The following is a 10415-nucleotide window of genomic DNA, read 5'->3' on the forward strand; positions in this document are numbered from 1 at the left end:
AGAACTGCTCTGTGTCTCCTGTTTACAGATGCTGCACGTGGTAAATGTAAGGACAGCGAAGGGGTGTCACTGGGACACACATATGGCGACACGGCCCGTGTGCATGTGCGGCGTGCAGGGGAGCTGGGACAAAGAGGTCTTTACAGAGCTGTGGTACGTAAGGGGGGAACTGTAGAGTGAGCCAAGGGATGTCCCTGAGAGGAGGAGCCCTGGGTCAGAGGTCAGGGCATGTGTCAAGGCCCGAGAAAGAGGGGTGGCTGTTTGTCGATGACTCTAGTGGACATCTACTGGAGGTCTAAGAGGTAGGCCAACTGACCACCTGAATCCAGCATCTCCAAATGGAATTGAAAGGCAAACCTAGGAAGAGAAATATACCTTCCTTAACCCTGAAATCTGGTTTGACTCATTGTGCATGTGTGTGAATGTACATATATTCAAGGGCCACAATATATGAATACTTCACGTAAAACATCTATCCTTGTCTTTCATAGTGAGTCAGGTGATGACCCAACATGCTCCATGACCTTGAGAGTTTAGTTTGTCTTTTGCAGCACTAAGTGTCTGCAGCTTACTGCTATGTCCTTGGTGCTCAGGAAATGCCTTTGAATTAAAAAGAATACATCAGTGAATTAACAAAGGAAAAAATACCAGTCTCCACATTCTTTACCTTATGTCTAAAACTGGCATCGGGTCTTTCTTTTGGGCCATCATCATCCATTCAAATTGGTAACCACAGACACGGGTGTCATCTTGGACACATCCTTCGACCTCACACACAGCCTCCAGGTAATTCCTACATCCAGCGTTTTCCAAACCAAAAGCCATGTTACAATGTACACAGCGCCCAAAGCAATCTATAGACTCCATGCAATTCCCATGAAAATTCCAGAGACAGTTTTCACAGAAATGGAAAAAATCTCCTGACTTTTATACACAACCAGAAAGACCCCAAATTGCCAAACAATATTGAGAGAGTAGAACAAAGCTCGAGGGACCAGACTTCCTGCTTTTGAGTTATATTACAAAGCTATAGTAATGAAAACCAGCAGGGCATTGGTCTAGAAAGAAACACATGGATTGATGCGACAGAATAAAAAGAGCAGAAGAATAAAACAAGACCCCTCTTCCCCACTTTTCTAGTAGTCACCTCCCTGACTGTGGTCCCGCTCAAGATTCTTCCTGCAAACGTTTTTGTTCTGTGCGATGGCCCAGACGTCTGTGCCTGGCCTCAGGCCTGGGGAAGGGTGCCATGGGGTTGGAGGGAGAAAGGTGATGTAAGGGAGTGAGTCAGAGCTGAGCACTCCCGGGGCCCCTGAGCCCAGGTGAGGGACAGTCACACTGCAGTGTGGACCGTGTTTGCCTTAGTAGATGAGAGCCATTCGAGTATTTTCCTGCTGGCCTGGCCCAGAGCCCAGTCCTCTCAGGGCAGTCTGAGCAGCCCACCGATGACCCCTGTCCTGGTCACCCAGCTGCTCTGACAACACACAGCATCCCTAGAGGACGCTCTGACCTTTGCAGATGGATATTTGAGCTTTCAGTGTCCAGGGAAGGATCATGAGTGGATCCTCTCCTGGGTGCTTGGGATGGAGACATTAATTTTCTTCAGGTCACTAACAGCATCCAGGCTGCTCACCATAGGGCTTATTTTACAGTGTTTATGTTCCTGGACATATTAGTGTTCCCTGACATTGGGTTTGCTTGCTGCAGGGCCCTGCCATCACTAACAGTCTCCAATATGAATTTGTTTTAATGTTTATTTCTTTTTAAGAGAGAGAGGACAGAGAGAGAAAGAGAGAGAGAGAGAGAGAGGCAGAGAGAGAGAGAGAGGGAGAGAGAGCAGGGAGGTACAGAGAGAGAGCGGGAGACGCAGAATCAGAAGCAGGTTCCAGGCTCTGAGTTAGTGGCACACAGCCCAAGGCAGGGCTTCGGCTCACGAACCACGACATCATGACCTGAGCTGAAGTCTGAAGCTTAACTGACTGAGGCACCCAGGCACCCCTACCAGTCTCCAGTCGAAACCAATTTCAAGGCCTCATATTTCCCAGGATCACTCCCGGTTCATATGTGATAAAAAGTCCATGGGGGTTATTCTTGAACTTTGAATACTTTTTGCTGTTGCTGCTGTATTATGAGAATCTCCTGTTATATCCCATCACCTCCATGGTACAGGCTCTGGGGCCTTTGAAGTCTCCGTTTGTCAAAAGACTACCTGGTCTCCGCAGAGAAGTATCCACTGTACTTAATTCCCAATTTGGGTTTTGACCGGGCCTTTATACTTAGTCTGGAATTTAGTTTTCTTCTCTGGTATACTTATGACTCATTTGCCTCTCTAATAGTTCAGTTTTGTAAGTGTTTTCAGGATGACCATGATGTAAACCATTATACAGTACAAGGGAATCGATCTTCTTAGAAATTCGTTCTCTGCTCATCCATTAAGGGACATTCAGGGAAGGGAATCCCACTCACATTCAACCCTATTATCTTTATTTGGTAAATGTTCCATTGGTTAAGAGTGAAAAGACGACAAAATGTCTAGATTTTTTCTGGTGATACCAGGGTTCTCTAGACAATGTATGATGGGTTCATAGGCCTTTTCTCCAAAATAGTGAGATTCCTTTCAGCAGCATTCCAGACCGAGTCAGAGGAAAAACAAAGACAGAGAAAGCCTAGAACAGATGCAGTTACACTCTACTGGTCTCACCCTGGTAATTACATCTGCAACAGTCTCATTTCCAAATAGAGTCTCATCCTGAAATATGGGAGTTTTTAGAACCATTAATCACATGAATTGTTGGAGACACAGTTCAACGCGTAACAATTAATATCCACAGTTTATTCAGGTTTTCTTAGTTTTTACCTAATGTCCTTTTTCTGTAGTAAGATCCAGTTAAGATTCTTTGTGACATTGAGTTGTGAATTGTCCTTAAGCTTTTCTTACTGTGACACTTCTTCAGACTGTCCCTCTTGTTGGTGCCTTTTTCCATACTTACTGAGTGGGGGTTATGCCTGACGTCATTCAAGCCAAGGGTTTACACCTGTTCCATGAAATCTCCACACGGGAACGTGTCTCATCTGATTCCATTTATTTATACCATCAGTTAACAATATAGACGGCAGATACATGTGTAGACACTGAGTTACAACCCAATCCTTTTATGTTCCTGTGGTTGAAATCTTTCTAGTTTTGCCTCATGGGGGCCCTTTCAGTTGGCTCGTGAGCTCCTAGACACAACCTGTCCTTGTGTGTGTGCTCACATGTGTATGTGTGGTGGTTGTGCGCTGATTTCCTTGCGTTTGTTTTGGAGACAATGCCAGACAATGACAGAGTGTCATTGAAGGGCCATTAGTATCATAGAGAATAATTCTGTGGCTCAGAATGTTTTCCTCTGTTCACATGACTACTTCTTTTTCAGCGTTTAGCACCCCCACGACCTACAGATGTTTGCAGAGTTTTGCTTCTTCCAATGTTTGATATAATTATCAAATTATTTATAAAAGTGGCACCTCCTGGGTGTCCTCTTAGTTGGTTCCTGGTTTGGGTGATTATTTTAAACCTAGAATAAATATCCATGTGCCATGTTTAGGGTGCTTTCAGGCTTTTGTGATTAGCAATCAGTTGTTATAAACATTGAAGTGCAGGGTTTTTCCTATGGACAAAGGTTTTGAAACTTATCTTCATAATTTTACAATTTTAAATTGGCATTTTTTCACAAATAATAGATAAGAAGAAAAGACTAGCCACTGCCATGGAGATAATAGTACCAGATGCAAATAAGGCTGACTTTCTTCAGGGACCACATGGGTAGAGTTCATAGAATAAATAAAAATGCTTTATTTATTTTTATATCAGAAGGAAAAATTGATATGATATGGCCTAGAAGTAAAATACCTGAGCTGATAAAACAAGAGATTTGTCTTCCATCAAGACTCTGTGTCGGAAGGGTTTTCTGAGAGTGACTTTGAGGACAGAAAGGACAGGAGGAACCTCACTCACGGAGGTGCCCTTGCATGGACCTGCGTCCAAGTCATCAGCCACGGAATGAGCAGAATCACAGGCTAAGCTGAGGAGGCAACTGCTGATGTGTTTCCCTTCTTTACAGATGAGTAACTAGGTTTTTGTCTCACTTCCCCACAGGCCTGGACCACTGTGTAAGCACTGCCACTGCTGTACCACAATGAGCAGTAATAATCAGCCTCGTCCTCGGCCTGGAGCCCAGTGATGGTCAGGGTGCCTGTGCTGCCAGACTTGGAGCCGGAGAATCGATCAGGGACCCCTGAGGGTCGGTTGCTATTATCATAGATGATGGTTTTGGGGGCCATTCCTGGGATTTGTTGGTACCAGTGCACGTAACTACCAACTCCAGTGCAGGAGATAGTGACCCTCTGGCCCAGGGCCCCAGACACTGAGGATGGTTGAGTCAGCCCTGACTGAGCCCAAATCCCTGGAAAGAGAAACAACAGAGAGGATATTCTTGGAGTCTAGAGACAAGAGGAGGAATCAGGCTCACACCTGTGCTTCCAGAACCCCTTCCCGTGTCCCCACATCGAGTCACCTGTGCAGTGGGCGAGGAGGGTGAGGAGGAGAGGTGACCAGGCCATGGTGGAGGTCAGCACTGATCCTGACTTCTGTTGCCTCACAGCTGAGCAGAGCCTCCCTTCACCTCTCCCTTCACCTCTTGATCTGTTGAGAGGGGGAGGGCCCAACCATGCAAATGCAACCCCCCTGTTTTTTGACTCCTCACTGACTTCTTTAGGTGCCTCTGTCTGAGGATGTCAGGGGGATGGGCAGGGTAGGGGCAATTTCAGGGCAGCGGGTGGGGAGGTCACAGATGTGAGGCCTGAGCAGAGGGCACAGGCAGTGGCAGGTGGCAGTTCTCATCTCTGATCTACCGTGACACCTCAGAAACAGGCCTTGAGTGCCCCTTAGTGTCCAGACACAGACATGCCATTGTATGACATGAGCAGAGCCCATCAGAGACCACTTCTGCCTCCCCACTGCTCTAGCCACTCTCCTCTAAGTGGTAGACCAGGTCTCCCAACGTGGCCCCCCATCACCTCAGGGCAGACTCTCTGTTCTACTCAGACTCCTGGGGGTGAGCCTGTCCATGGCTCCCTTGATTGTTCATGGATCAGGACTGAAGAGTTGTCTCTACACACATTCCTCTAACAGTAAATGTGTACCAATAAGGGAAGGAGTTAACTGGATATGACAGCGGAGGCAGGGGTTCAGGCACCCATCCCAATGCAGGAAGCAGCAGAGAGCAGAGGGCAGCTCCCATGGGGAACTTTGGCAGATGGGACCTGACCCTGATGAGATTATTCTTTACATGTGCTTCTTACCCAGATGGAGTGTGTTGATTCACACTCTATCACGGCATCTATGTCAATGTGCTCTTTGTCAGACGTCTGAGTCATTCCAGTTTTCTCTCCCAAAGTGCATCAGGAAATATCAGTTAAATCCTAAGGATCCCATTTGGGGCATCTGCTCTAGGATTCAAGTATATTCTTTCTGAAACCCTTCCCAAATCCATGGTAGCTCTGTTCCGCAGACCTCGCAAAGGACCGTTTTCAACCTATGTCTTCCCTGGTGGTCAAGAGGAACTTGAATGACTTTCTGGTCTTTTTATTCTATGGCATCAACCTATGTGTCTCTTGAGAACAATACCACGTTGGTTTTCATGACTACAGATTTGTAATATAATTTGAAAGTACAAAAAATGGTGTCTCAAGGTTTGTTCCTTCTCAAGATTGCTTTGTCTATTTGGGGTCTTTTCTGGTTCTATACAAAATTTGTGTATTTTTTTTATATCTGTGCAAAACGTCATTGGATTTTTTATGGGGATTGCATTGAATTTATAGAGTGCTTTGGGTAGTGTGCACATTTTAGCATTATATTCATTGTGGAGATCCCAGGATTTAGGAATTACCTGGAGGCTGTGTGTGAGGTGTAAGGGTTTGTCTAAGATGACCTCCATCTCTGTGCTTAAAAATGTGTATGGATTATGATGATTCAAACGAAAGAAGAGTTACTAGTTTTGGCAATAAGGTAAAGAATGTGGATATGTGTATTTTTTCTTTTTTTATTCACTGATGTATTCTTTTTAATTCAAAAACCTTTCCTGGGCACCAGCTAAATACCAGTAGGCTGCAGACACTCAGTGCCTCAAGGACAAACAAAACTGTCAAGGTCGTGGAGCCTGTTAGGTTTTCATCTGACACACTATGACAGACAAGGAGGAGATGTTTCATGTGAGGTATTCAATGGGAAGCATTGAATATTTATAGGACTAGTGCACACGGTACTATGTTAACCGAGAGTCGATGACTAGAAGTGTGTGTGTGTATAACTGTATCTTATGTATTCTTTATACGTATTTTGTGTTATATATGTATATATGTATACATATATATATGTATACATATATACATATATATGTATATATGTGTGTATATACATATATATATATATATATATATATATATATATATACACATATATGATATAAATCCCAGGAGATATATCCTAGATGTATTGTCATGAACAGTGCAGAGATGGATTAGATAAACCACTGGGGAAAATAATTGTGTGAATATTTACAGTAGGAGTAGAACCTTGTGTGAGACAGAGAAGGACTAGAGAGGGATCTGATGTGAGTAATTATAATACATTGCACACTGAGAAAGGAGGGCTTAGAGCACCAGGATCTTCTGGGTCATGGGATGAGCTCTGTCCTTACAATTCCCAAGCTTCTGCAGGTTCCCAAATGGGCAATCCCGTCTGGATGGGGGCCCCATTCTGGTGCAGGTGACCCAGTCACCTCCAGTGTCTCTCCTCAGCGCTGGGGCTCCCTGGCTGCATCTAGGGATGACTGTGTTGTTGACCATCACCTATGGGTGCTCTTGGGAAAAGGCAACGTGAGAGGCACATGCCCCTTGTTTCTAATTACAGTCTGTCCTTGAAGAATCCCATGTGCATTTTTGTTAACGGACCCTGCCCCATGAAGTGTGAGGATGGGGGCAGGTGCAGAGAATTATGGGGACTGGCTTGCCTGGGTGGGAAGTGACCTGGCATGACAAAGAGATGGGATGTCTCCTCAGGCCTTCCTGATACAGCCTGTGGAGTGGTGAGCCTGCCCTCTGCACTTCTTATCCCTCAGTGCAGGACACAACTTCCCTGAGGGGGTCCCTCACCTGACGTCCCAACAACACAACTATCTAAGTGGTGGTGGGGGGGGGGGGGGCACAGAGTGATTCATGCTGAGGAAGCCACAGCTCTGAAGTAAGGACTGAGGTGTGGTGGTGCCTGCCACACAGGAGGTCGCACTTGGGGGATCAGAAGCCCCCGACCCTGTATAGGGATGGGTGGGGTGCCAGGCAGGCTCAAGTCCAGAGGGTCCCTCTCTCTGCTCAACTCCAGTTCCTTCTCCCAGTCCTAAGTGAGTCTGAACTCTGAGACAGCAGGGGGCGCTGGAGGTCTGTCCCTGTGCATTGGGGGAGGTGCAGGGATGGCTGGGCTGTGTCTCAGCTGGGCACCCAGTCCTGGAACCCTGCCTTGTACCCTCTGCTCTATGCTCACCGGGGCCCACGATTGGCTCCCCAGCCCCCCCCCCCCAACTCAGTTGTCACCATATTCAGTGAGTAGGTTTAGGGACCCAGGAGGGGAGTGATTTGCATGAAGGATTCCTCTCTGCTCTCCAAAGTGGGGAGGGGATGAGAGAGGCTTTGTGCAGTTCTCTCACTGGTGGGCTCAGTCAGGGGCACAGCCTGGGCTGTCTCCACCTTGACCTGGACCCCTCTCCTCCTCACCCCCCTTGTTCTCCGCATAGGTGACTGGCTGTGGAAAGCAAGGCGAGTGATTTTGGGCTGGGGTGTGCTGGCCTCCTTCTTCCCCTCTTTTGAAGAACAAGCTGGAGGCATTCCCTCAGGACCTGCCTGTCCGTGTCTCCACTGCTCTGTTGCAGGGTCCTGGGCACAGTGTGCCCCGATACAGGAGGCCTCCCTGTCAGGGTTTCAGGGGCACAAGGTGACCCTCACCTGTACGGGAATTAGCAACAGTGTTGGAGCAAATTATGTGGGCTGCTACCAAGAGATTTCTCTCAGCGTTACCACAACTGTGGTGCTCAGAAGAAATGAGCCCTCGGGGATCTCAGCTCGGTTCTCTGGCTCCCACTCTGGGAACAAGGCCTCTAGGACCTTCTCAGCCTGCAGCCTGAGGATGAGCCTTATTGTTAGTGCTCAACATGGGGCAGAAGCATCTGTTCTGACATACTGCTGCAGGCCCATGGGGACCTGAGACAGAAAGCTGTCTCTGTCACCCCCAGGACTGCCGGTGAGAAACAGACAGGGAGGACTTGGAGACCCTGGAGGGTCTGAGGGTCTGACTCTGAGCACAGAGGAAATTTAAAGGGTCAGTGACAGTAGTTGCCTCTCATTTGTTTTTTCTTCCTTTCCTGTCTCCCTTTCCTGTCTCCCTTTCCTGTCTCTCTTTCTTTCTTTCTTTTCTTCTCTCTCTTTCTCCCTCTATCTCTCTCCCTTTCCTCTTTCCTTCCTTCCTCCCTTCCTTTCTTCCTTGGATAAAGAGCTTTATTTGGATTAAATGAGAGCTGGTGAAAGAGAAGGGCCCAAGACTCCAGTGAGATTAGGTTCCAAAAGGGCAGGCAGAGCTTATCAACCCAATGGACTCCATTTCCCAGCAGCCTTCCAGTTAGTAGGGTCAATAAAGGCCTGCTGGGAAATGTATTTGCCAGTAAATCACCAACGTTTGCCAACCATCACTACAATGGTAGAGTTTCTCTTTTCCATAATTAAATCTCCACAACACCTCCCATGACACCACAAATATTACAAAAAATGTTTTAAAAAATCGCATTTGACAGATCTTGTACTCGTCTTGAGTAGTTAGCTCCAAAGTCTCATCATCTTCCAAAAATAGTTCTACTAAACTCATCGGCTGAAACGTCCATCCATGTAGTGAGAAGACAGTCTTTGCTGGCCCATGGTCATTCTAATCCAATTTCCCCAGCCAGTAGGGCTGCATAGCAGTGTAAGGCTCAGATTGGGGGTGAAGGGGGAAGGGACGGGGCTAATTTTCTCCAGTATAAGTTCGCATCTAAAGCTTGGTGGGAGAGCAGAACCAGAAAGGCTTGAGGGAAGGGTCCAGGCCCTGTACTCGGTCTGAAGAGAAGGAGGAGGAGGAGGAGGTGGAGGAGGAATGCTTACCATGCTTGTTGTATTTGTATATCTGTAAGAACTTTCTTCATTTTCTTCCATGTTTTCTTTTCCATCTGTTTTGCATGCCAGGTGCCAAGGGATTCACAGGAGGAATGCCAGGAGCAGGTGGTGGGTAGGGAGCAGGTAGGGACCTAGGGGTTGGCCTCCCGGATGCCCTGGTTATGGTGCAGGATGGGGGTGCACTGGGGAAAAGCTGGATTCCCCCGGGGAGCTGCTGCAGGAGATGGAGAGGGGCCTGGAGGGCAGGCAGGGTGGTCAGGTGGTGGATGGCAGGATGGGCACCTTCAGGGTACCTGATGTCAGTAGATCTGGATTTGGACCTGGCTGCTTGGCATTGGGATTCCACATGTTCAGGTGTTTCCTCCAGCCTTTACACACACCACCACCCGGGCTTGACTCACCCTGCCTCTCACCTCAAGTTCTTTTTCCTAAAAATAAAACAAATCTAGTGAGATAATTTGCATGTCACCGAGTTCACTCATTCAAGTATACAACCCAGCAGTCTGTAGTATATTTACGGAGTTGTGCAAACATCATCATGATCGAATCGACAACATTTCCATCACCTGCGGAAAAAGCGCTGACCCACTAGCAGTCATGCCATTGCCCCTCTCTGCACTCACCCCTTTGTCACCACCGGTTCCTTCCTGTCTGCAGTGACTTCCCTCTTGCGCACATTTCACAGGTGCTGAATCACAGAACAGGTGCCACTGTAAGCACTTCACTCACTGGCATTAAGAATGTGTGCATTGTTGCGGGAACATCAACACCACCATCTGTAAATATATGGATTGCTTCACTTGGTTGCTTGTCACTCTTGTGCAGCGACCATGCCGATCTATCTGTATGGTTCCAGTTTTAATGGCATCGGCTGTCAAAACAGTAATCACTTACTTTTCCTTAGTGGTTTATACAATAATTAAGGATTTCATTCTTTTTCAATTTTTATCTTCCAATATCAATTCACCCCTTCCATGATTTATGTTATATATTTGTACATACTTCTTTTTGTTCAACAATTTAGCCAGTAGTTGCTGTATTCTGTTATGAAAAATAATACTGTGTGTTATGAGACTGTTTTTCTGGTTTTGGTCTCATGCATTTTTGCTTTACCCTTGGAGAGGATGCAGGCTGTGTCTCCTTTCCCTGGTTCCTATTCCCTCGTGCCTGGTGGATGCCAAATG

At 46.9% G+C, this 10415-nt stretch overlaps 1 non-coding gene across 1 annotated transcript; it reads right to left on the reverse strand.

Annotated features, from left to right (window-relative positions):
- Positions 1-10011: 10011 nt before the first annotated feature.
- On the reverse strand, positions 10012-10115 carry LOC132675103 (U6 spliceosomal RNA). Its single transcript, XR_009608693.1, has one exon. It is a non-coding gene; the product is annotated as a U6 spliceosomal RNA (small nuclear RNA).
- Positions 10116-10415: the final 300 nt, after the last annotated feature.

This window comes from Panthera onca, chromosome D3 (assembly GCF_046562875.1).
Source record: "Panthera onca isolate mPanOnc1 chromosome D3, mPanOnc1 haplotype 2, whole genome shotgun sequence".
NCBI lineage: Eukaryota > Metazoa > Chordata > Mammalia > Carnivora > Felidae > Panthera > Panthera onca.